The following is a 27200-nucleotide window of genomic DNA, read 5'->3' as shown; positions in this document are numbered from 1 at the left end:
TCTTCGGCGGCGTCTCCCTCGTGGAGGCGCCGCTGCCACGCGGACCGGAGGGCCCTGGACCCGGCGTTTAGCAGCGCGGGGACGAGAGGTAAGCGCCCGGTCACTAATCTAGTCACCGGGATCGTAACAGTACCCCCCTTCTTACGCCCCCTCTGAAGAGGACCGGGCTTTCCAGGATTATCCAGGTGGAACTGAGTCAACAAGGATTTGTCCAAAATATTTCATGCAGGTTCCCACGAGTCCTCCTCGGATCCACAACCCTCCCAAGACAGCAAATACTCCCAACGGCGGTTAGCGAAGCGTACATCACATACTTTATGTACTTGATAGACAGGTTCTCCGGGAGAAGAGGCAGAGATGTCATCTGGAGTAGGCCGATGAAAGCGAGAGTATACTACTGGTTTCAGCAGGGATACATGAAAGACGTTGTGTATCCGCAAAGACGAGGGAAGACGTAACCTGTAGGCTACCATGCCAATCCGTTCCGCCACAGGAAAAGGACCACAGAATCTAGGTCTTAACTTGCGAGTGCGGCCTGGGAAGTGCAAGTTTTTGGTACTCAACCAAACCTTAGTACCCGGCACCAAAGTTGGTGCAGGTCGTCGGTGGCGATTCACCACATTACGTGTCCTCTGAGCTGCCGCGGAGAGTCGCTGTTGAAGAGTCTCCCAAAGTCGGTGAAGCTGAGAAGCCGCAGACTGGGCTGCTGGTGAAGGAACTTCCAAAGGGAGTGGAATCGGAGGCTGGAGATGTCGTCCATAGACGACCTGAAACGGTGTCTGACCTGTAACGGAATGCTGATGATTATTATATGCAAATTCGGCCCAAGGCAATAGAGAGACCCAATTGTCCTTCTTTTCGGAAATGAAACTGCGAAGGAACAATTTGAGAGACCGGTTCATACGTTCCATTTGTCCATTGCTTTGAGGATGAAATGCGGTGGACAAATTTAACTGAATTCCAAACTTCTTGCAAATAGCACGCCAATAGCGGGCGGTGAACTGTGATCCACGATCCGACACAATACTCAGTGGGAGTCCATGTGCTCGGAAGATGTGTTGAGTAAATAGATGTGCTAACTCTGGAGCTGAAGGAAGTTTGGGTAGAGGTACTAGGTGAACCATCTTTGAGAACCGGTCCACGGTAAACCCAAATCACTGTGTGACCTTCAGACGGAGGCAAATCTACCACGAAGTCCGTGGCAATATGGGTCCAAGGTTCCGTAGGAATAGGCAGAGGCTGCAGCAGACCCCATGGTCGTCCGACCAGCGGTTTCTGTCTGGCACACACGGGGCAAGAAGCCACATACTCGCGCACATCCTGTCGCACCCGAGGCCACCAGTAGTACCGATTCAGGAGACTTAAAGTCCTCTCCTGGCCGGCATGGCCCCCCATAAGGGAGTCGTGGGCCCATTCCAGGACTTTCCTCCGATCTCGTCGAGGAACCACCACTCTGTTGATTGAAGATATACAGGTGCTAGCAATAACGATTTTAGCCGGGTCGATGATATATTGCGGAGGTTCATCCTCCTCCTCGAAATGGTATTCCGAGATAATGCGTCGGCCCGAAGATTCTTCGATGCCGGCCGGTATTTGAGGATGAAATCGAACCGGCTGAAAAACAATGACCAGCGAGCCTGTCTAGGGTTGAGGTGTTGGGCCTGTGATAAGAACTCCAAATTCTTGTGATCGGTATATACCGTAATCTGATGTTGGGCTCCCTCCAGCCACTGCCTCCATTCTTCGAAAGCCAACTTGATGGCCAAGAGTTCTTTATCGCCTATCCCGTAGTTGTTTTCGGTCGACGTAAATTTCTTGGAAAAATAGGAGCAGGGTAACAACTTCCCAGAACTGGAGTACTGAGACAGGACAGCTCCTACCGCCACACTAGAAGCGTCTACTTCCACTATGAAAGGGCGTAGGGGATCAGGATGGCGGAGGCAGGTCTCCAAGAGAAATGCATCCTTTAAATCCTGAAAAGCTTTACAGGCTTCTGGAGTCCAGTGTTGTGTGTCTGAACCCTTCTTAGTCAGCGCGGTCAATGGTGCTACCAGCCGAGAGTATCCGGAGATGAAGTGTCTATAAAAATTTGCAAAACCTAGAAAGCGTTGCAGTGCCTTTAGACCAACCGGTTGAGGCCACTTCTTAATGGCGGATACTTTTTCAGGGTCCATGCTGAATCCTGTAGCGGACACTATATACCCTAAAAAAGGCAACAAGTCCCGCTCGAACAAACATTTTCCAGCTTAGCGTAAAGATGGTGCTCTCTCAGGATCTGGAGTACCTGTCGAACCTGCTGACGATGGGTGTTCAAATCTTGTGAAAAAATAAGGACGTCATCCAAATATACAATGACGCAAGAGTTGAGCAAATCTCTGAGTATCTCGTTCATGAGATGTTGGAATACCGCTGGCGCATTACATAGGCCAAACGGCATCACCAAGTACTCGTAGTGTCCGTCCCGGGTGTTGAACGCGGTCTTCCACTCGTCCCCGGGACGGATGCGCACCAGGTTATAGGCTCCTCTTAAGTCTAACTTCGTGAACACCTTAGCCCCCTGAAGTTTATCAAGTAACTCAGGAATCAGGGGTAAAGGATACCGGTCCTTCTTGGTGATGGCATTTAAACCCCTGTAATCGATGCAGGGTCGCAAAGATCCATCCTTTTTAGCGACAAAAAAGAATCCGGCTCCCGCAGGCGATTTGGAAGTGCGGATAAATCCCTTGGCAAGGTTCTCCTTAATATATTCGGACATAGCTTTTGTCTCGGGTAGCGAGAGAGGATACACCCTACCCCGTGGTGGAGTCATACCAGGAAGAAGTTCAATAGTACAATCGAAGGGACGGTGTTGTGGTAATAACTCTGCTTTTTCTTTGGAGAAAACATCAGAAAAGTCATTGTACTGATCTGGAAGGAATATTCCAGCATGAGCCAAAGAGATAGGCGGAACCACCGTGGTTTTGATGCAATGTTGAAGGCAATGGGAACTCCATTGAGTGATCTGTAGATTATCCCAGCGAATTACTGGAGAGTGTAGTTGCAACCATGGCAAGACCCAGAACAATAGGGTATACTGATCTCTCCAAAACAAGAAACGAGATCTCCTCTTCGTGTAAAAAGACCAGTCTGGAGTGTAAGCGGGACGGTGACCACAGAGATACTACCAGGCAAAGGTGTTCCCTGAATGGAGGTGACCCGGATCGGAGGATCACGGGTAGCGTAGCCAAATGAAGTTGCTGTACCAGCTCACGGGTGATAAAGTTACCTCCAGCCCCGGAGTCAATCAGTGCCTGTGTTGAAAAAGAATCCTCTGAGACCCTCAGAGTTACCGGTACCGTACATTGAGGAGCAGCATTAAAACAGCCCAGGAGGTACTCCTCTTTCCTTCCTAGGCGTGGGCGTTTCCCGGCCGTTCTTTACAATGGGAAAGGAAGTGCCCCTTTCCACCGCAATACAGGCATAACCCCAATGTGCGCCGGCGGCGTTTCTCTTCTTCAGTTAGGGAAGTTCGTCCTAACTGCATAGGTTCTTCGGGAGAGGAACCGGCCGAAGCCCCGGAAGGTCTAGGGGCCGGTGTGAGCGGTCTTGAGAACGCCGGGTCTAATGGAGACAGGCGTCGTGGAGGACGCACCTCCCTGGCTCTTTGCTGTAGGCGTTGGTCAATACGTCCAGCCAGCTCAACAAGCGCGTCCAAGTCCTCAGGAAGATCCCTGGCGGCCAGAACATCCTTAATCCGGCCCGCCAAACCCTCGAGGAAAATCCCACTAAGAGCATCGTCTCGCCAGCCTACTTCAAGAGCGAGAGTGCGGAACTCTAGGGCGTACTCGGCCAGAGTACGGCCTCCCTGTCGGAGCTGTAGCAATTCTGACGTGGCAGAGGTTTGACGAGCGGGTTCATCGAAGGCTGCTCAAAACCCAGCCACAAAGAGATCCAAATTAGTGAGAGTGACGTCACTCTTTTCCCACATAGGGGAGGCCCAATTCAGGGCTTTCCCATCCAGCAAGGAAAAGATATAAGCGACCTTGACTGAGTCCGTTGGAAACTGATTGGGGAGCAAGGCGAATCGCACGAAGCACTGGTTCAAGAAACCGCGACACCCCTTAGCATCTCCTGCATAACGGGACGGAGCGGGAAGCTGTGTGGGCGTCTGAATCATAACCACTGGAGCTGGTGCAACCACTGGGACTGGTACCGGAGGTTCTGCGTCCATACGAGTAGCCATCCGCTCCACTGTGGCTACCAAAGAATCCAGTACTTGTTGTTGTTGTACCAAGCGCTGAGCCAATCCTGGGATGGCCTGGAGACCAGCGAGATCTGCCGGATCCATGGCCTTGCAAACTGTTACGGTGGGCGAAATCCGGAAGTGGATCCTTAGGCCGACTGACCCGAGAGTACAGTCGGGAGGCAGAACTCCCACTGGGCAAACGGAGCTTCGCCTGGAAACCCGTGACTCCCCCAGAGGAGCTGTGAGAGCCCGGGTCGCTAGGACTTAGGAGTCTTCACCCTGGAAGCCGAGGTCCCCCCAGGAGGAGCCCGTAGGAACCCGGACCGCTGGGACTTAGGCGAAGACGAAGACACCCAGGAGTAGAGTACAAACCGGAGTCGAAGGCAGGCAGCAGGCAAACAGTGGACGGAGTCACGGACCGGAGTCAAGGCAGGCAGCAGGCAAACAGGAGTCGGAGTCACGGACCGGAGTCAAGGCAGGCAGCAGGCAAACAGGAGTCGGAGTCACGGACCGGAGTCAGGGCAGGCAGCTGGCAAACAGGAGTCGGAGTCACGGACCGGAGTCAAGGCAGGCAGCTGGCAAACAGGAGTTGGAGTCACTAACCAGAGTCAAGGCAGGCAGCTGGCAAACAGGAGTTGGAGTCACTAACCAGAGTCAAGGCAGACAAGTGTCAGGCGAAGGCAGAAACACAAGGCAAACGGAAGTCCAGGAACCAGGCAGGGATCAAGTCAGGCAGGCAAGCAGAACTGAAACCGGCAGGAACGAAGACAACGGCACTCCACAAGGAACCTCGTTGCAAGGCACTTTGGAAGGAGAAGTGCCTTGCTTAAATCTCCCGGTCGGCGTCTGACATCATGGGGGGCGTGTCAGCACATCCGGGTGCTGACAGCTGAAAACGCCGTTCCCCGCGCGCGCGCGCGTTGCCCCGCTGAGGGGAGGAGTCTTCGGCGGCGTCTCCCTCGTGGAGACGCCGCTGCCACGCGGACCGGAGGGCCCTGGACCCGGCGTTTAGCAGCGCGGGGACGAGAGGTAAGCGCCGGTCACTAATCTAGTGACCGGGATCGTAACACCACCACAATCCTTACAGCCCCACATCTCCTATTGGATCCTTAGGCCGACTGACCCGAGAGTACAGTCGGGAGGCAGAACTCCCACTGGGCAAACGGAGCTTCGCCTGGAAACCCGTGACTCCCCCAGAGGAGCTGTGAGAGCCCGGGTCGCTAGGACTTAGGAGTCTTCACCCTGGAAGTCCGAGGTCCCCCAGGAGGAGCCCGTAGGAACCCGGACCGCTGGGACTTAGGCGAAGACGAAGACACCCAGGAGTAGAGTACAAACCGGAGTCGAAGGCAGGCAGCAGGCAAACAGTGGATGGAGTCACGGACCGGAGTCAAGGCAGGCAGTAGGCAAACAGTAGACGGAGTCACGGACCGGAGTCAAGGCAGGCAGCAGGCAAACAGGAGTCGGAGTCACGGACCGGAGTCAGGGCAGGCAGCTGGCAAACAGGAGTTGGAGTCACTAACCAGAGTCAAGGCAGGCAGCTGGCAAACAGGAGTTGGAGTCACTAACCAGAGTCAAGGCAGACAAATGTCAGGCGAAGGCAGAAACACAAGGCAAACGGAAAGTCCAGGAACCAGGCAGGGATCAAGTCAGGCAGGCAAGCAGAACCGAAACCGGCAGGAACGAAGACAACGGCACTCCACAAGGAACCTCGTTGCAAGGCACTTTGGAAGGAGAAGTGCCTTGCTTAAAATCTCCCGGTCGGCGTCTGACATCATGGGGGGCGTGTCAGCACATCCGGGTGCTGACAGCTGAAAACGCCGTTCCCCCGCGCACGCGCGTTGCCCCGCTGAGGGGAGGAGTCTTCGGCGGCGTCTCCCTCGTGGAGGCGCCGCTGCCACGCGGACCGGAGGGCCCTGGACCCGGCGTTTAGCAGCGCGGGGACGAGAGGTAAGCGCCCGGTCACTAATCTAGTCACCGGGATCGTAACAGTACCCCCCTTCTTACGCCCCCTCTGAAGAGGACCGGGCTTTCCAGGATTATCCAGGTGGAACTGAGTCAACAAGGATTTGTCCAAAATATTTCATGCAGGTTCCCACGAGTCCTCCTCGGATCCACAACCCTCCCAAGACAGCAAATACTCCCAACGGCGGTTAGCGAAGCGTACATCACATACTTTATGTACTTGATAGACAGGTTCTCCGGGAGAAGAGGCAGAGATGTCATCTGGAGTAGGCCGATGAAAGCGAGAGTATACTACTGGTTTCAGCAGGGATACATGAAAGACGTTGTGTATCCGCAAAGACGAGGGAAGACGTAACCTGTAGGATACCATGCCAATCCGTTCCGCCACAGGAAAAGGACCACAGAATCTAGGTCTTAACTTGCGAGTGCGGCCTGGGAAGTGCAAGTTTTTGGTACTCAACCAAACCTTAGTACCCGGCACCAAAGTTGGTGCAGGTCGTCGGTGGCGATTCACCACATTACGTGTCCTCTGAGCTGCCGCGGAGAGTCGCTGTTGAAGAGTCTCCCAAAGTCGGTGAAGCTGAGAAGCCGCAGACTGGGCTGCTGGTGAAGGAACTTCCAAAGGGAGTGGAATCGGAGGCTGGAGATGTCGTCCATAGACGACCTGAAACGGTGTCTGACCTGTAACGGAATGCTGATGATTATTATATGCAAATTCGGCCCAAGGCAATAGAGAGACCCAATTGTCCTTCTTTTCGGAAATGAAACTGCGAAGGAACAATTTGAGAGACCGGTTCATACGTTCCATTTGTCCATTGCTTTGAGGATGAAATGCGGTGGACAAATTTAACTGAATTCCAAACTTCTTGCAAATAGCACGCCAATAGCGGGCGGTGAACTGTGATCCACGATCCGACACAATACTCAGTGGGAGTCCATGTGCTCGGAAGATGTGTTGAGTAAATAGATGTGCTAACTCTGGAGCTGAAGGAAGTTTGGGTAGAGGTACTAGGTGAACCATCTTTGAGAACCGGTCCACGGTAACCCAAATCACTGTGTGACCTTCAGACGGAGGCAAATCTACCACGAAGTCCGTGGCAATATGGGTCCAAGGTTCCGTAGGAATAGGCAGAGGCTGCAGCAGACCCCATGGTCGTCCGACCAGCGGTTTCTGTCTGGCACACACGGGGCAAGAAGCCACATACTCGCGCACATCCTGTCGCACCCGAGGCCACCAGTAGTACCGATTCAGGAGACTTAAAGTCCTCTCCTGGCCGGCATGGCCCCCCATAAGGGAGTCGTGGGCCCATTCCAGGACTTTCCTCCGATCTCGTCGAGGAACCACCACTCTGTTGATTGAAGATATACAGGTGCTAGCAATAACGATTTTAGCCGGGTCGATGATATATTGCGGAGGTTCATCCTCCTCCTCGAAAATGGTATTCCGAGATAATGCGTCGGCCCGAAGATTCTTCGATGCCGGCCGGTATTTGAGGATGAAATCGAACCGGCTGAAAAACAATGACCAGCGAGCCTGTCTAGGGTTGAGGTGTTGGGCCTGTGATAAGAACTCCAAATTCTTGTGATCGGTATATACCGTAATCTGATGTTGGGCTCCCTCCAGCCACTGCCTCCATTCTTCGAAAGCCAACTTGATGGCCAAGAGTTCTTTATCGCCTATCCCGTAGTTGTTTTCGGTCGACGTAAATTTCTTGGAAAAATAGGAGCAGGGTAACAACTTCCCAGAACTGGAGTACTGAGACAGGACAGCTCCTACCGCCACACTAGAAGCGTCTACTTCCACTATGAAAGGGCGTAGGGGATCAGGATGGCGGAGGCAGGTCTCCAAGAGAAATGCATCCTTTAAATCCTGAAAAGCTTTACAGGCTTCTGGAGTCCAGTGTTGTGTGTCTGAACCCTTCTTAGTCAGCGCGGTCAATGGTGCTACCAGCCGAGAGTATCCGGAGATGAAGTGTCTATAAAAATTTGCAAAACCTAGAAAGCGTTGCAGTGCCTTTAGACCAACCGGTTGAGGCCACTTCTTAATGGCGGATACTTTTTCAGGGTCCATGCTGAATCCTGTAGCGGACACTATATACCCTAAAAAAGGCAACAAGTCCCGCTCGAACAAACATTTTTCCAGCTTAGCGTAAAGATGGTGCTCTCTCAGGATCTGGAGTACCTGTCGAACCTGCTGACGATGGGTGTTCAAATCTTGTGAAAAAATAAGGACGTCATCCAAATATACAATGACGCAAGAGTTGAGCAAATCTCTGAGTATCTCGTTCATGAGATGTTGGAATACCGCTGGCGCATTACATAGGCCAAACGGCATCACCAAGTACTCGTAGTGTCCGTCCCGGGTGTTGAACGCGGTCTTCCACTCGTCCCCGGGACGGATGCGCACCAGGTTATAGGCTCCTCTTAAGTCTAACTTCGTGAACACCTTAGCCCCCTGAAGTTTATCAAGTAACTCAGGAATCAGGGGTAAAGGATACCGGTCCTTCTTGGTGATGGCATTTAAACCCCTGTAATCGATGCAGGGTCGCAAAGATCCATCCTTTTTAGCGACAAAAAAGAATCCGGCTCCCGCAGGCGATTTGGAAGTGCGGATAAATCCCTTGGCAAGGTTCTCCTTAATATATTCGGACATAGCTTTTGTCTCGGGTAGCGAGAGAGGATACACCCTACCCCGTGGTGGAGTCATACCAGGAAGAAGTTCAATAGTACAATCGAAGGGACGGTGTTGTGGTAATAACTCTGCTTTTTCTTTGGAGAAAACATCAGAAAAGTCATTGTACTGATCTGGAAGGAATATTCCAGCATGAGCCAAAGAGATAGGCGGAACCACCGTGGTTTTGATGCAATGTTGAAGGCAATGGGAACTCCATTGAGTGATCTGTAGATTATCCCAGCGAATTACTGGAGAGTGTAGTTGCAACCATGGCAGACCCAGAACAATAGGGTATACTGATCTCTCCAAAACAAGAAACGAGATCTCCTCTTCGTGTAAAAGACCAGTCTGGAGTGTAAGCGGGACGGTGACCACAGAGATACTACCAGGCAAAGGTGTTCCCTGAATGGAGGTGACCCGGATCGGAGGATCACGGGGTAGCGTAGCCAAATGAAGTTGCTGTACCAGCTCACGGGTGATAAAGTTACCTCCAGCCCCGGAGTCAATCAGTGCCTGTGTTGAAAAAGAATCCTCTGAGACCCTCAGAGTTACCGGTACCGTACATTGAGGAGCAGCATTAAAACAGCCCAGGAGGTACTCCTCTTTCCTTCCTAGGCGTGGGCGTTTCCCGGCCGTTCTTTACAATGGGAAAGGAAGTGCCCCTTTCCACCGCAATACAGGCATAACCCCAATGTGCGCCGGCGGCGTTTCTCTTCTTCAGTTAGGGAAGTTCGTCCTAACTGCATAGGTTCTTCGGGAGAGGAACCGGCCGAAGCCCCGGAAGGTCTAGGGGCCGGTGTGAGCGGTCTTGAGAACGCCGGGTCTAATGGAGACAGGCGTCGTGGAGGACGCACCTCCCTGGCTCTTTGCTGTAGGCGTTGGTCAATACGTCCAGCCAGCTCAACAAGCGCGTCCAAGTCCTCAGGAAGATCCCTGGCGGCCAGAACATCCTTAATCCGGCCCGCCAAACCCTCGAGGAAAATCCCACTAAGAGCATCGTCTCGCCAGCCTACTTCAAGAGCGAGAGTGCGGAACTCTAGGGCGTACTCGGCCAGAGTACGGCCTCCCTGTCGGAGCTGTAGCAATTCTGACGTGGCAGAGGTTTGACGAGCGGGTTCATCGAAGGCTGCTCAAAACCCAGCCACAAAGAGATCCAAATTAGTGAGAGTGACGTCACTCTTTTCCCACATAGGGGAGGCCCAATTCAGGGCTTTCCCATCCAGCAAGGAAAAGATATAAGCGACCTTGACTGAGTCCGTTGGAAACTGATTGGGGAGCAAGGCGAATCGCACGAAGCACTGGTTCAAGAAACCGCGACACCCCTTAGCATCTCCTGCATAACGGGACGGAGCGGGAAGCTGTGTGGGCGTCTGAATCATAACCACTGGAGCTGGTGCAACCACTGGGACTGGTACCGGAGGTTCTGCGTCCATACGAGTAGCCATCCGCTCCACTGTGGCTACCAAAGAATCCAGTACTTGTTGTTGTTGTACCAAGCGCTGAGCCAATCCTGGGATGGCCTGGAGACCAGCGAGATCTGCCGGATCCATGGCCTTGCAAACTGTTACGGTGGGCGAAATCCGGAAGTGGATCCTTAGGCCGACTGACCCGAGAGTACAGTCGGGAGGCAGAACTCCCACTGGGCAAACGGAGCTTCGCCTGGAAACCCGTGACTCCCCCAGAGGAGCTGTGAGAGCCCGGGTCGCTAGGACTTAGGAGTCTTCACCCTGGAAGCCGAGGTCCCCCCAGGAGGAGCCCGTAGGAACCCGGACCGCTGGGACTTAGGCGAAGACGAAGACACCCAGGAGTAGAGTACAAACCGGAGTCGAAGGCAGGCAGCAGGCAAACAGTGGACGGAGTCACGGACCGGAGTCAAGGCAGGCAGCAGGCAAACAGGAGTCGGAGTCACGGACCGGAGTCAAGGCAGGCAGCAGGCAAACAGGAGTCGGAGTCACGGACCGGAGTCAGGGCAGGCAGCAGGCAAACAGGAGTCGGAGTCACGGACCGGAGTCAAGGCAGGCAGCTGGCAAACAGGAGTTGGAGTCACTAACCAGAGTCAAGGCAGGCAGCTGGCAAACAGGAGTTGGAGTCACTAACCAGAGTCAAGGCAGACAAGTGTCAGGCGAAGGCAGAAACACAAGGCAAACGGAAGTCCAGGAACCAGGCAGGGATCAAGTCAGGCAGGCAAGCAGAACTGAAACCGGCAGGAACGAAGACAACGGCACTCCACAAGGAACCTCGTTGCAAGGCACTTTGGAAGGAGAAGTGCCTTGCTTAAATCTCCCGGTCGGCGTCTGACATCATGGGGGGCGTGTCAGCACATCCGGGTGCTGACAGCTGAAAACGCCGTTCCCCGCGCGCGCGCGCGTTGCCCCGCTGAGGGGAGGAGTCTTCGGCGGCGTCTCCCTCGTGGAGACGCCGCTGCCACGCGGACCGGAGGGCCCTGGACCCGGCGTTTAGCAGCGCGGGGACGAGAGGTAAGCGCCCGGTCACTAATCTAGTGACCGGGATCGTAACACCACCACAATCCCTTACAGCCCCACATCTCCTATTAAGGAAGTCTTATATGTGCCTAATTTTGAAAGCAACCTGCTGTCAGTTAAAAAGCTTATCAAGCAAGGTAACATTGTAATATTTAAAGGGGACAGCTGTCTTATCATAAATGGAAATAACACAGTTACAGAAGGCAAAATCTCAAATGAGCTAAATCATTTAAACTGCAGTGAAGTTGTTCATGCTGCCAAGCAAGAACATCATGTTAATTGTATTCATGTATGACACTATCATTTAGGGCACAGAAATCCTGAAGGAATAAGGAAGCTAACCCAAAATACCAAGCTAATGGTATCAAAATCGATCTGTTGACTTGTGCTCTGCAGTATTCAAAGGTGGACCCTTGCCTGTTTCAGAGATGACCCTGAAGAAAAGGGGTCATAAAGACATGAGCATGCCGTGAGTGCTTCCCTGTTGCTTTTCAAGCTTCCACTAACATATATGAGCCATAGAGGGCACTGCTGCGGGGAGGTAGCCCTTAAATATTCATACACTCAGGGACCAAGGTAATAAGATGCAAGTTAAAATGGGTGCTCGTATTGAGTGCCCGTTTTTCCTAACACGCGCATAGCCACATCCCCTGGGCATCTAATGCAGTATTTAAATAAGGTGCAGCATTAAAAAGGACGTGCTAGGGAACAATTGTGCGTCCCTTGCGCTCAAATGCATCGGGCGCCAAGAACTGCAACGGGCGCGTGTCTGTTTTATCCCGCTCCAAGCCAATTTCACCCCTTGCTATTGTGGATGTAAAGTGTGCGAGTAAAAGTGTACGTCCAGAATTATTTATTTTTGTTTTCATTAAGCAATTACATTATACCTTTATTTTCAAACACGAAGCAGTAGATTTAAGTGTCACAACAATACTCTCGTGAGCCCTTGACTCGCGGATTGACTTAACGCCAGCTCCAGGGCTGGAGTTTAAATTTTGCCGCCTTAAAAAGTGCGTCTTGGGTGCCCAACAATTTTCTGCCTCGGGGGAAGGTAATAGCTAATAGCCTCATTTACATGGAATTTTCATGTGATGAGCGCTATCAGCTAAGTGTTTGTTTGGGCGTGCATTTTGGACGCACTAATCTCATTGCATAGGGTGCCAGTCTAGTGCATCCAAAATGAGCGCAAACCTGTGCACTAGGCTGGGCGCATTTTATTGCATCGCCCGCCCCCTCCCCCCCCCAAACGGGTGCATTCCTTACAGATGGATGAAGGAAAACTTGCTAATTCTTGTGAGATTCTGCATGAATAAGATGCAATTTATTTTTTGTTCAATTTTAAAAGCCCTCTCTGCTTCCAATTTAGAAATCTTGTAGAAAATTAAAAAAAAAACCCCAACTTTGCTTATCCCTAACTTCTCCTCCCTGTGCCTCCGTTTTAATCTTAGCTCTGTCAGTGACTCTCTGTTTCACTGGAGCAGTTCACTTTATTTCCCTGCGCCTAGATCTATCCAACACTAGTCAGGGACTATGATTAATAATAAATAATATTGTTCTGTGGGAGCAGTGGGAGTTAGTTCGCTAATCAAAACAAAATAGGAAATCAGTATCTTACGTATGAAAGGCAGTTTGTGTTTTGGTGCATATCAATTACGGCAAACTGTTTACATGTTTCCTGTCATTATCCGTGGGCGGAAGAAGTAGGCTTCCTTCCTTCCTCTGAGGAGTACTGCTTTGGCCTGGGGTAAAGGGTGGATGGTATGTAAAAACTTGCCGTCTGGGGGCTGGGAGAGGTATGGCAGGGTAGGGCAGAGAGGGTACAAAAGGAGCACAGCTGTGCTTTCCCATCATTTGCCTCTCTCCTCATTATAGTTATAAATGCAGCACGTCTTTTCAGAAAGCTACCGTACATTTTAAGTGGATGAAAATCTTAAGCATCCCCTCCCCTCACTAAACAGAATAGCAGCAATGTTTTGCGTCTATTCCTCTTGAATAATATCCATATTCTGGAAAGGCACCGCCAGGTTGCATCCACCCTACAGTCAACTGCACATATGTTTCTAAAATGCAGAGTACTCAGTATCAAACTGTGTTGGGATCCTGGTTGGATGAAAAGCAATATTATTATTATTAGTAGTAGTATTCAGCAAACTTTTCAGCCTTGATTGCCAGTTTGTTCTTATCATACAGGTTTTCAGAATATACAGGATATGCAAAACACAAAGTAGACCAGCGACGGTGTCCTTATTAAGACAATCTCCTTAATACACAATGGCAGAAACAAACAACGCTTATAATGAGCCACAGCTGCTTTAGTGACTGTTTTGAAAGAAATCCCCCTCCCCGCTCCCCCCCTAATGGGCCCTATTATAGACACAGTAACATTTCTTTTAATCCTGCATGGCCTCCTGAGCCATGAAAAGGTTTAATCCTGCGATTCCAGGGTTTCTTTGATTGTTTAATAATTTTCATGTCTTAATACGATTCTCTCTGCCATATGACACCACACTGCATTATTAATCATTTTTCTTTCTAATATCTTCAGAACAAGATACAGAAGTCTAATTATATATTAGGAGTTTTTCTTTCTGTGCAATACAAGGTCTTAGATTAAAAAGTCATTCTGTGTGCAGTCAGTCAAGTCAGATATACAGGACTGCAGTAGAAAGGAAATGAAGAGTACAGTCTGCATTTGAAACAGTCACATGCCCACAAAATCTTCGGAATATCAATTTGTCTATTAGAGAGATGCAAAACGTATGGAGGACTCTGATATGGATACATTTACTTTAAAATTGAGAGAATTATGGGGCAAATTTTAGGTAAGCTTTCTAACTGCAAAAGAACACATGTATTTTAAAGACCACACAGAAAAAGGAGATATGCACATACACTGAGTTTGAAAATTGGGTTATGTGGGTAAGTAAACATTTAGGTGAACATAAAAACATATGATATGCCATGCTGGGTCAGATCAAGGTCCATCCTGTCTCTGGCAGTGGCCAAGGCTCATCCTGTCTGTGGCAGTCCCCCAAGGCTCATCTCTCTCATCCACCCTTTTCAATATTTACATCACCCCCCTCTGCCAACTCCTCTCTGATCTCCATCTCAAGTTTTACCTCTACGCTGATGATGTTCAGATCATCATCCCCATCCAGAACTCCATCTCTGACGCACTAGAACATTGGGAGAAATGCCTTACAGCCATCAACTCCCTGCTCACCAACCTACACCTCGCCCTCAACACGAACAAAACTGAACTTCTACTCATCTCACATCACGCTGCCCCTGCACCTCCACCATCTGGTACCTCCAAACTCCACCTCCTCTCAACACAACCAGCCGTGAGAGACCTTGGAGTTCTCCTTGACCACCAACTAAGCATGAAGAACTACATAAACTCCATTCTCAAAGCCTGTTTTTTCAAACTCAACGTACTTAAAAAACTCAGACCCCTTCTTCACACCCAAGACTTTCGTACAGTCATACAGGCCACCATATCATCCAAATTAGACTATTGTAATGCTCTTCTTCTAGGACTCCCATACTCTTCCATCAAACCTCTACAAATGTTACAACATGCCACAGCGAGACTCATTGCAAACTCTCGTAAATACGACCACATCACCCCTATACTCAGAGACCTACACTGGCTCCCCATAGCCTCTCGTATTATCTACAAAACACTCACCATAATGCATAAAGCAATTTACACCCACAACTCCAACTGGCTAGACCTACCCTTCACAACCACCCAGTCCAATCGACCGACTAGAACGACCAATAAAGGCACCCTAGTTGTGCCCTCCCTTAAAGCAGCCCATCTCACCTCTACACGTGACCGTGCTCTTTCCATAGCAGGTCCCACTCACTGGAACACACTGCCGCCTGACCTACGCCTTGAACCATGTATGAACAACTTCAAAAAGAAATTGAGAACATGGTTGTTCAAACATGCCTACCCAGAATAAAAACTCACACCTCCTCCAATAAAAAATAGACCACATTGCGTCTGTTCCATCTTCCTCATACTGAGGAACCATATGTTGTTATCCTCTCTCCTCGTTCACACCGAGGAACCATGTTAATGTTAATGTTACTGTTATTTCTCGTCTATCCTATTTAATTATTTACCCTCCTCCCAGTTTCTAATTCCCTGTTAAAATGTAACTTCCATACTTTACCAGTTTTGATGTAAACCGGCATGATGTCCACAACTAATGCCGGTATATAAAAATGTTTAAATAAATAAATAAATAAATAAATAAATAAATAAATCCAGGTTGCAAGCACTTGGTAGATCCCAAACAGTAGCTTAAGAATATAAATTAACATAAAAACAGAAGAAATGTCATGCTGGGTCAGGCCAAGATCTCTGTCTCAGACAGTGGCCAGTTTGGGTTACAAGTACCCATCATATCCCCAATAGCTGATCTATTTCTTGTATAATACTCTCAAGGATAAGCCCTGGCTTTCCCCACGGCTAATAACTGTTTATGGACTTTTTCTTCAAGAACTTGTCCCATCCTCTTTGAACCCTACTATATTAGTTGCCTTGACCACATCCTCCGGCAACAGATTCCACAGCGTGATTGTGTTCTGAGTGAAAAAATACTTCCTAGGATGTGTTTTAAATCTGCCAGTTACTGGTTTCATGGAGTATCCCTTAGTCCTAGTGTTGTTCAAAAGGGAAAATAACCATTTCCTATTTACCAGTTCCACCCCACTCATGATTTTATAAATCTCAATCATTTCCCCTCTCAGTCCTCTCTTTTCCCAAGCTAAAGAGCGCTAATCTGTTTAGCCTCTCTCTTTAAGGGAGCTTTTCCATCCACTTTATCATTTTTGTCACCCTTCTCTGTACCTTTTCTATGTCTGCTAAATCTTTTATGAGATGGTGCAATAAGAACTACAAACAATACCTGGGGTGCAGTCGTACCAGGGGTCTATGTAAAGGCAGTATGATAGTCTCAGTTTTATTTTCTCTTCCTTTCCAAAGGGTGGTCCTGACACAGACCCCAGCATCATGGACCAGTAGTTAGGATTATTTTTCCCTACATGCATTACTTTGCACTTTACTCCTGGGGGAATTTTGCGGACAATTTTAAAATTCTGTTCACAAAAATATGCAATTCTGCAAAATTTGGCATAATTTACATTGGTCAAAATAACACAAAATACATCACAGTCTTTGAGGAATTAATGTAAAATGTAATATAGATGCAGAGTTTTAAATATTTTGAGCAGAATTCCCCTAGAAGTACACTGCGTCCTTTCCATCCTCTCTCCCTACTCCACTAGCCAAACCTCTTTCATTCTGCCCTTTCAGGCCCCAACTCCTCTTCTCTCCACTATCTCTTCCCTCCCCTCCAGGCTCAACTCCCTTCCACTCTCTCCAACCCCCAGCCCTTTCATTCCCAGAATTTGACCTTCCCCCCTTGCAATCTACCTACTCCATACCCTTACTTGCCTGACTCTCTTTGTTCTCTCTCTTCTACCCCATAAGGCAGGACTTCCCAAACCTGTCCTGGGGATCTTAGAGCCAGTCAGATTTTCAGGATATCCATAATGAATATGCATGAGATAAATTTGCATATCACGAAGGCTCAGAATATGCAAATACATATTCATTGTGGATATTCTGAAAACCCGACTGGCTGTAGAGTTCCCAGGACAGGTTTGGGAAGCACTGCGATAAGATCTGACACCATATTGCCTGCCTATCTCCCTCCAAGTTCCATGACAAACAATACACCTTTTATTAACCACTATAGAACCCTACACAGAAACTACATGCTAGCAGAATACCTCAAGTTTGATGATGCATGCAGAACACAGACAGACCCTCAACAAATATGGAATAAAAAGGCCATAAAGTAAAAATTAAAAATGTGCAGACAAAAATGGACCTGGAAACCACAACACTAGACTCTGTATGCAATGCAACAATGGAAAAACAGAAACATTGCCTTTCTTCATAAAATATCAAACAATAAAATCAAGAAATATAAAATCAATAATAGTAAAACTATACTATTAAAAAGAATATTTCAAAATAGCTGACAGAATGAAATCCAATAAAAACTCATAAAATTAACAAAACTTTTCCCCAATTCCAAAAACAGCAGACATCATATCAACCGCTCACCATATCTAAACCGCTCACCATATCTTAACCGAGGTGATGTTTCGACTAACATCGGTATAGAAGACTCTTTAAATAAATAAATAAAATAAATAAATCTAGGAATTTCTGATTTCCAGTTGCTCTGAGACTGTTGTAGATTAGCTGATGGGGTGGGGGTGTTGTAGCACACAAAATTTCTCTTTTCTATCTCATTTACACACACACATACACATACATTTTGACTCTCTCTTTGCACACATGCACACAGGATCTCCCACACATACAAGCTCTACCAAACACATACATATACACATGCTCTCTCACTCATACATACATACATACACACACATATATATCCATTCTCATATCCCCCTCTCATAAAACACACTCCCTCATTCATTCAGTCCCCACTTTCTCTCTCTCTCTCACTCACATTCCTTGTCTCACATATACCCTCACACAAGCTTCCTCTCTCTCACTCACATTTACACTCCCTCATAAAAGCTCCCCCTCTCTCTCGCACACAAGAGCCCCACCTCACACACACAGGCACCTTCACACATATACACATTTGCTCTCTCACAATCTCACATGCTCTCATTCTGGACATCTTATTCAGCTGCAGGCAGGATGGATTCTGCCTGTGGCTATTCTGGACATCTCTCTTCTGTATCTTCAGCCACGAGCAGGATGGGCTCAGCTTGTGGCCTGCCAGGCCTCTCGTATAATCTTTGCCACAAATGGGAATGACTCTGCTTGCGGCCCTTTGGGCTTCTCTCTAAATTCTGTGCAACATTTGAAAATTCTGCATAAATTCTGCACTGTGCGATTGTGAAGAATTCCTCCAGGAGTAGCACTTGTCCACATTAAATTGCATTTGCTATTTAGAAACCCAATCTCCTGGTCTCAGAAAGTCCTTCTGCAGTTTTTCACAATCCGCTGCCATTTTAATGACTCAAAACTATTTTGTGTCATCCACAAATCTGGTCACTTCACTCGTCGTTCCTTTCTCCAGATCATTTATGAATATACTAAATAGCACAGGCCCCAATACAGTCCCTGGGGGGCATTCAACTAACAACATTTCTCCATCGAGAAAACTGACCATTTAGTCCTACCCTTTGACTCCTGCCCTTTATCCAGTTGCCAATTCACAATAGGACATTGCCTCCCAACCCATGACCTCTCAATTTCCTGAGGAATCCCTCATGATGGACATTGTCAAATGCTTTCTGAAAATCCAAATGCACTATATCAACCAGCTCATCTTTGTCCGCATGTTTATTTACACACGCATAAAGATCTAGCAAATTGGTAAGGCGACATGCCTTTGCAAAACCCAAGCTGATTCTCCCCCATTAAACCATATCTATTTATGTGGTCAGTAATGTTTTTTAAGAATAGCTTCAATCATTTTTCCCAGCACAGACTTCAGGCTCACCAGCCTATAATTTCCCAGATCACCCCTATGAGCCCTTTTTAAAAATTGGCCTTCAGTCTTCTTGTACCATGGCTGTTTTAAATGATAGTTTGCAAATCACTAGAAACAGATCTGCAATTTCATTTTTTTAGTTCCTTCAGAACTCTGGGGAGAATATATTTCTGGTCCCAGTTATTTGTTATTCTTTAGTATGCCAATCTGAGATATTAAGTCCTCCCGTTTCACAGTGATTCCATCGAGTCACTGGTGTGGGCATGACCCCAATATCTTCCTCAGTAAAGACAGAGTTAAAGAATTCATTTAGTTTTTCTGTTTCCATTTCCTCCCTGACCACCCCTTTTACCCCCTTCAGTCATCCAGCAGCCCGAATGACACCCTTACAGGCTTTTTGTTTCAAATGTACTTAAAGAAGTTTTTGTTACTTGTTTTTACCTCTATTGCAAATTTCTTCTCAAATTCTCTCTTAGCCTGCTTAATTACATTTTTGCATCTAACTTGCCCCTGCTTATGCTCTTCCATATTTCCTCATTTGAGTCTGCTTTCCATATTTTTGAATGATGCCCTTTTGGCTTTAATTGCCTCTTTCACCTCACTATTAAACCATGCCAGCAGTCGTTCGGTTTTCTTTTGACCTTTTTTTAATGGACAGAATACATTTTGTCTGGGATGGTTATTTTAAACAGGGTCCACACCTTCTGCAAGTTTTTAACCTTGTGGATTCCACTTTTCAATTTTTTGGTAACAGATTTCTTCATTTTATCATAATCTCCCTTTTTATAGTTACATGCTGCTGCAGTAGGTTTTGCCCTCCAGTGATTGTGTCAAATTTTATTACATATTGCCAAACAGATCAACCACCTTTCTATCTTGCACCAGGTCCTGTGTCCCACTGAGAACCTTCTTCTTGGTCATGAAACCGTTATTGATGGTATTTACAGGGTCGGATTTCCCATAAGGCCAACCTAGGCCATGGCCTAGGGCGCAGCAGTCAGGGGGGCGTATATACAGCAGAAATAACAATCAAACATTTACAAATTTTTCAGTATTATTTTGAAAAGATCATATAAAATGCTGTTTTTTAAATTTATATCCATATACTTTAAATAAATTGAGCGGTACATTTACGTTGCCCTTCTCTACAGTTTGCGCCGTCTTGCTCAGTCGCAGGCAAAAAGCATTTGCTATTTCTCTCTCACACACTCAGCATAAACCACATGTTAGAGGAAAATTCCAGATTTGGCGTTACAAATCAATAGTGATTCCAAGTAATTCGTTACACTCATATCGCTTGTCTTCTACATATCTACTGATAATAGGTACATAAAATATATCGTTACTTCTTTTATATACTGTTTTGTTAACTCAGGGCTGAAAGCTGTAAGCAGAAAAAGCTGATGGAGGTGTTCACCAAATTATAAGGGGGCTGCGATTTTTATTACAAACATGAAACATACACAACTTATGGCTTGTTTATGCAGCATCATTTAATGTGGTGTAATGTAAGTTTGACAGAAAATGCAAAACATTTCAATAAAATTCTATAATGTCAGATGAGAATTGATATAAATCTTCAGCATTTTATGTCAATTTTATTCGCTGTTTTTTGTATCGAATACGTCATCTGGCCCAGATGCACAATTCTGGCCCAAAGCACAATTCTGCGCCCCCTCCCCCTCAAAAGTTGATTTATAATTTTCAATTTAATATGTAATAGATTATTTTTGAAACATGTAAGCACTTAATACAATCTTTATAATCTTTGAACCATATATTTTAAATTCAAAACTACCCACATTTCCCAGCAGAAGTTCTTCTGTCCGACCTGACCCGAAATATATTGAACCCGACCCGGCCCACAAAATGCAGACATCTGCCTATATAACCCATACGAGGTACGACGATTTCTTCTTTGGTTAGTTTGAATTACATATTAAATTGAAAATTATAAATCAACTTTTGAGGGAGGAGGGGGCGCAGAATTGTGCTTTGGCCTAGGGCATAGAAATGTGTAAATCCGGCCCTGGGTATCTAACAACTTTACCTCCCTTGCATTTCCTAATGTGACATTTAGCCAATCAATACTTGGGAAATTGATTGCCCAATTTTGTAGCCAATCTAATCTCTGTTAGCATTTCACACAGTCTGTTTCCTAAATCCTGGCTAGGTGGATAGTAAGATAGTAAGATATCCCTACTACCATACATATCCTCCTCCTGGCGGAACCACAGAGGAAACCCCTTTCCCCTGTCTCCCACCACCACCAGCTGGCTCACAGACCTCTGAATCCTGGGCTGCTGAAGAGGAGAGGGAGAGCCCCTTGGGGTTACCACTTGGCCAAGGTGGTGTTGCGACCGTCGCTGCTCGACGTCCTCACTCCGCCCTCTTTACCTCTGTGACGACCCCCTCCGGGTCTGATGGACGGCTGGCTGCCGCGGCGTCTCCATGCCGCCTCCCTCATTCATTCAGTCCCCACTTTCTCTCTCTCTCACATTCCTTGTCTCACATATACCCTCACACAAGCTTCCTCTCTCTCACTCACATTTACACTCCCTCATAAAAGCGCCCCCTCTCTCTCGCACACAAGAAACCCCCCCCCCCCTCACACACACACAGGCACCTTCACACATATTCACATTTGCTCTCTCACAATCTCACATGCTCTCATTCTGGACATCTATCCATAAAGATTCCACCCTGAGAAAGGTGAATGTGTTGGAGGACTTGGGGTGGTGTTCTCGTCAGACGTCAACCAGGAAGAAGCAGCAGACTAACTTCCTCAGGACAGTAAAGTGACAGGCACTCTCTCCAGGAGCTCTTCGGGAAGGGTTTTGGTCACCATTACTGAGACCTCAGGAGAATGGCTAGTGAGAGGAGGAGGAGCCTCTAAGGAGGCTGCAAGTGTGGCTTCCTCTCCCTCCAGTGTTTCAGTAGAGCTGGTCTCCATGGCCAAGTCTGGGGTCACTGAGAGTCTGGAAACCCCTTCCATTGTCTCCGACTCCGCCTCTCTCGAGGCCAAATCTGCCCCATTGAGTGGCTCGACCTTGGTGTCTGTGACCTGGGCCAGACCTGGATCCCCACCTGTTGTGGGTTAGACTGCGGAGTTAGCATTCTGTTCTGGATTTGCTAGGTAGTTAGCAATCTGTTGGAAATCTGATGCTTGATGGGAGGAGCAGTCAGATAGGAGGAGCAATCTGTAGAGAAAGCTCTGTATAGCAGGCTCCTAGAGAGCAAGGAGTCAGCAATCTTGTAGTGTCTCAGATATCGTCTTGCTCAGGAGTAGCAATCTGTAATGAATCTTATATAGTTGTGGGTGGATCCCTGGGCTGATGGCAGATGACTACTCCCTCGGGAGGATACCTTGAGAGGGACCACCAGCTAGCCTAGAGTATGGAGACAGACACACATCAGTTGTTTTATTAAACAGGTTTTTAGAAACCACCAGAGGTGGCAGTAGTGAGCTGATATGCCCGGCAGGGCTGTAGTCCCTCAGGTACTGGAACAACGATCCCAGGATGGCTGAGTTGTTGAGAAACTGTAGAAAGTGAGTAAGCAGAGTAGGCAGAGTTCATGAACAGAACTAGATGACAAACTCACGTAAGGTCTCAAGTAAGCTCAGGAGCTGGAAAGGATTAGGCCCTCAAGGAGCGAGTACCTGGTTCCAGGGAAAGCTCTGAGAGAGCGATGGTAACTCACAATTGTTTGTAGCAGCGATAGCTTCCAAGCAGTAGAGAATCTTCAGAGTGTCCAGGAACATGGGCCCTCGAGGAGCGAGTACTGGTTCCTATCTGTAATCTGAAAATAAAGAAAAGAGTGAGGCCTCCGAGGAGCGGGTACCTCTGGTAAGTCCGAGGAGGCAGAGTAGCTTGGGAGTAAAGCCGAAGCAATCCCCTTGCTAACTCCGTTTGTTAGCGTTTTCAAAGACCTTTAAATATTGGAAGCAGATGACATCATCTCAGGGGGACGCTCCTAAGGTTCACACCCTTGTCGGTACAAGAGTCGGGACACGCATGCGTGCCCTAGGCATCAGGACAAGATGGCGGAGTTGCAGTGTCGAGCCGGTCTAGGGACGCCGGAGGAAGGCGGCATGGACTCGCCGCGGCAGCCAGCCGTCCATCAGACCCAGAGGGAGTCGCCACAGAGGTAAAGAGGGCGGAGTGAGGACGTCGAGCAGCGATGGTCGCAACACCACCCTGGCCAAGTGGTAACCCCAAGGGGCTCTCCCTCTCCTCTTCAGCAGCCCAGGATTCAGAGGTCTGTGGGCCAGCTGGTGGTGGTGGGAGACAGGGGAAAGGGGTTTCCTCTATGGTTCCACCAGGAGGAGGATTTTCCGCTCCCCTGAGCCATGATGGTGGAGGGGTGATCTCACCAAAGGAGATCTGCTTGGGGACTCGCTCTGCCCATGAGAGCTGATGTTTCAGGGATCGAGCCTCTGATGGTGTCACTGCATTGGGGTCTGATGTTTCAGGCCTCTGCTCCAGGCCCTTGCTGGTAATTGGGCCTGGATTTTCAGAGTCCGATTCCAAGTCCCTTGTCCCATAAGGGACCAACATCCTTCTCCTGACTTTGGGAGCAGGCTTTTCCTCCCCTGTGCACTTACCCCACACCCAGTCCACCTCTGGCTCCTCCCTTTCCCATTTTTTAATTTCTCCTCCAGAGGTGCTATCAAGGGAAGAGATGACATGGAAGGGGTCAGGAGGGTTCGATGCTTCTTCCATGGGGGTGGATTCAGGTATGGATATTGACAGGGAAGGCATTTGTTCTCCTTCCTTAAGTCACTGCATTCCTTTTTGGCAGCGGCCGAATCTCCAAAAGCTGTCCCCATACCCCCTGCTGAAATGGGGAGGGGCAGCTAAGTCCTCTGCTGATAACGGTTGCAATGGGGTGGCAGCCACATTCTCAGTAGATGCAGTCCCCTGCAAGATGGCATTTGCATTGGTGGCTGCCATATTCCCATCAGTTCCCTGCAAGTTGGATTTTGCAGGGGTGGTTGCCAGTTTCTCCTCTGAGGCAGTTCCCTGCAAGTTAAAATTTGCAGGGGTGACTGCCACATACTCATAGGGGGCAGTCCCCTTTGAGGTGGATTCTGCAGGGGTGGCACAATAGAACTTAAGACTACAAAGCAAATAAGAAAGGAAATGTGCTTTGAGACTAAAACAAAACTCACCCTAAAACTAGAGTCCTGAAAAACTGTCCCTGCCTTAATAAAACTTCACCCTAAAACAAAGAAAAGTGTGTGTATGTATAAGTGAATGGGGGAAGGGAAGAGAGGCTGCAATCTGTATACAGGGGAAGGCAGAGGAGCTACCTTCCCCTCAAACAAACAAATCAAATAAGAGGCTAAATAAATGAAATACACTCTAAATAAAAGCGAGGACTGAGGCCTCAACACAAACTGAACTAAAATATGTCAAAACTAAAAGGCTAAGTAAATGAAAATATCTGAAAATAAAGGTTTTTAATTTCTGTTACAGGAGCATGATTTGAACACAGCCTAGCTGTAGGAGGTAAAACCAGGACTGGATCAACTTGTCCTAAAAATCTGGAGCCAGTTGGCAACCCTAAGTTAGTCTGTCCTTTTCTTGGGATGGGCACACTATTCTCTGGTCTGAGTGGGAATGTATTTTTTTGCTATAATCTGTCTATGTCACTATGGGAGGATTACTGCAGCAAGACGGCTGCAAGGCAGCCAATCAGACAAGGTCAGACGGCCTTTTAAAAATAAATACAAAGCCGCGAATCGCTCTCTCTCTGCGCCGCTTACCTGGGAAGAGCTGCTGCCGCTCCAGCTGCAAGGCCTGCGCAATCGGCGCCGGCGACCCATCGGGGTAAGGCCTATTTAAAACCTCTTACCCGGACGGGGCCTCCGCCGACAGCGCGACCAAAGGAAACACCGCTCCAGGCCCGCTCCCCTCGCGGCCGAAGCCCGCCCCCCACCGAGAACCGGCCAACCAGCAGACGGCTGCAAGGCAACCAATCACACCAAGACTAGTAGACTATCAGCACCTTTAAATCTCAGTCATCTCAGGCGCCGCGCGCCGAGCGTCGCGCGCCGAAGGAGCACGACAAAGGGGCTTGCCCCTTTGTCTCGCCCCTTCGGCGCAGCCCCTGAGGGAGCACCGAATCTACCCCAGGATCCTCGGTTTCTCATCAGCCAACTATCTATTTCAACTCTATCAGCACAACAGTATCTTCAGCAACCTTATAAATCCTTAGACCTCATACATCAAAATTCAACCACATCTACCCTCAAGCTCGATCCACTAGATACAGTTCCTCTCAATCCACTTCTAGATAGCTCCACCCAATTCCTACTCTACACCTGCGCTAATCACATCAGCTTCACCTGAGAATCCGTGGAATAGCCAGAGTCTTCATCTAATTCTACAGAGAAAGTTCACTAATTTGATTCTATAAAAGAAAAGTTTTATTTACATTCACCCAGCTTTTTCTTCTATCTGCATTCTACCTGGATTGTCCAGCTTTCTTTTAATTTACAACATCCCCAGCTTCTAATCTCTACAACCAATCTCATGCATACCTATAATATCCCAATCATTCAATACCAAAGGAGAAGCTCCATAATTATCTCCACCCACAACATACAAAAAAGAATTATTCCAATCATGACCTCACCTCTAAATCAACTACTAGGCCTCACACTACTTTCAGTAACCCTTTTCAATGCTCAATCCTTAACAAAAAAATCACACATCCTCAACGATTATCTCCAAGATTCAAATCCAGATATCTGTGCTATTACAGAGACCTGGCTAAAAGATACTGATACTGCTCTAATCAATCAACTTCCTACTCATAGCTATGACATCTTCTCCTTCTACAGACACAAAAAAAGAGGAGGTGGCCTTCTCTTAGCCACCAAAAAAGAACTCAAACTATCCACTCATTCCATCAAGTCTGAGTCTAAATTAGAATTGGGACTAGTCAAATCAAAACATCTACAAATTCTACTAGTCTACGCTCCTCCTGGAGTTTTAGAAATGAACCCTTCATCACTTATAGAATCCATTGTGAAACATTTCAATTTAGACCTCCCATCTATTATCTTAGGCGACTTCAATCTTCATACTGATGTTATACCTCGCTCCTCAAACTGCGAAGCGCTCCTCACCTCTCTCAGTGCTATGGGATTCACGCAGATCATTAATAGCCCTACGCATAAAGCAGGTCACACTCTGGACTTAATTTTCATTAATTCTAATTTCTCCTGCACTTCAGTACCATCTTGTACACCAATCCCCTGGTCAGACCATTTCTTGATAGAATCCTCCTTTTCCATAGATAAAAAGATTCACACTTCTCATCTCCTTTCTACTATTCGATTCAGGAAACCTTGCCCTTCGGAAATACTTAGTGATCAGCTGTCTAAGGAACTCACCAACCTAGACCTTTCGAATCCTGACTCAGCCCTAACTTCCTGGCACAAGATCACTGAGACGGTTGCTAACAAATGGTGTCCAACAGTCTCTAAAACAATCAATCCTACAAAAAAAGGTAATCAACCCTGGTTTACCACTAAACTAAAACAGATGAAACAGGAGCTTCGCCACAGAGAAAATATTTGGCGAAAAACACCCAACTCAACTACCTTATCTAAGTACAAAGGCTTTCTACATCATTACAGGACCTCTATTCTTCTAACAAAAGAGAATTCTACGCCAATAAAATTCATCATTTTCAATACGATGCCCAAGCCCTGTTCGCATACGTCACTCAAATCACAAAATCAAATCCTCCTTCCATTCCAGATGATCAAGCTCTATCTAAGGCTAATGAACTTGCTTTATTCTTTCAACAAAAGATCCTGAATACGCTCGCCCTTCTTCCACCAAATACTCTACCTCTTACCTCAGACAAGAATCTTCAATCAAGCAAGGGAGCCAAACTAGAAAGCTTCGAATCAATTTCTATTAAAGAGATTGAATCCCTCCTAAAAAGACAAAAACCATCTAGCCATCCTGCAGATAATATTCCTTCAAAGCTCCTACTTCTCATTCCAAACACGATCGCAAAACCTTTAACAAGTATCATAAATTGCTTTTTAACCCAAGGAAGTTACCCTGACAGCCTAAAAACTGCCTCACTCAAACCCCTTCTCAAGAAACACAATCTTGACCCTAATTTACCTGCCAATTTTAGACCCATCTCTAATTTGCCATTTTTAGCCAAAATAACAGAAAAGCTGGTAAACACCCAGCTTTCAGAATACCTGGAAGATCAAAATATTCTACACCCCTCACAATATGGCTTCCGCAAAGCACGCAGCACGG

Source organism: Rhinatrema bivittatum, chromosome 12, assembly GCF_901001135.1.
Source record: "Rhinatrema bivittatum chromosome 12, aRhiBiv1.1, whole genome shotgun sequence".
Lineage (NCBI taxonomy): Eukaryota > Metazoa > Chordata > Amphibia > Gymnophiona > Rhinatrematidae > Rhinatrema > Rhinatrema bivittatum.
The sequence above is the reverse complement of the archived record's forward strand: the minus strand, read 5'-3'. Positions refer to the sequence as shown.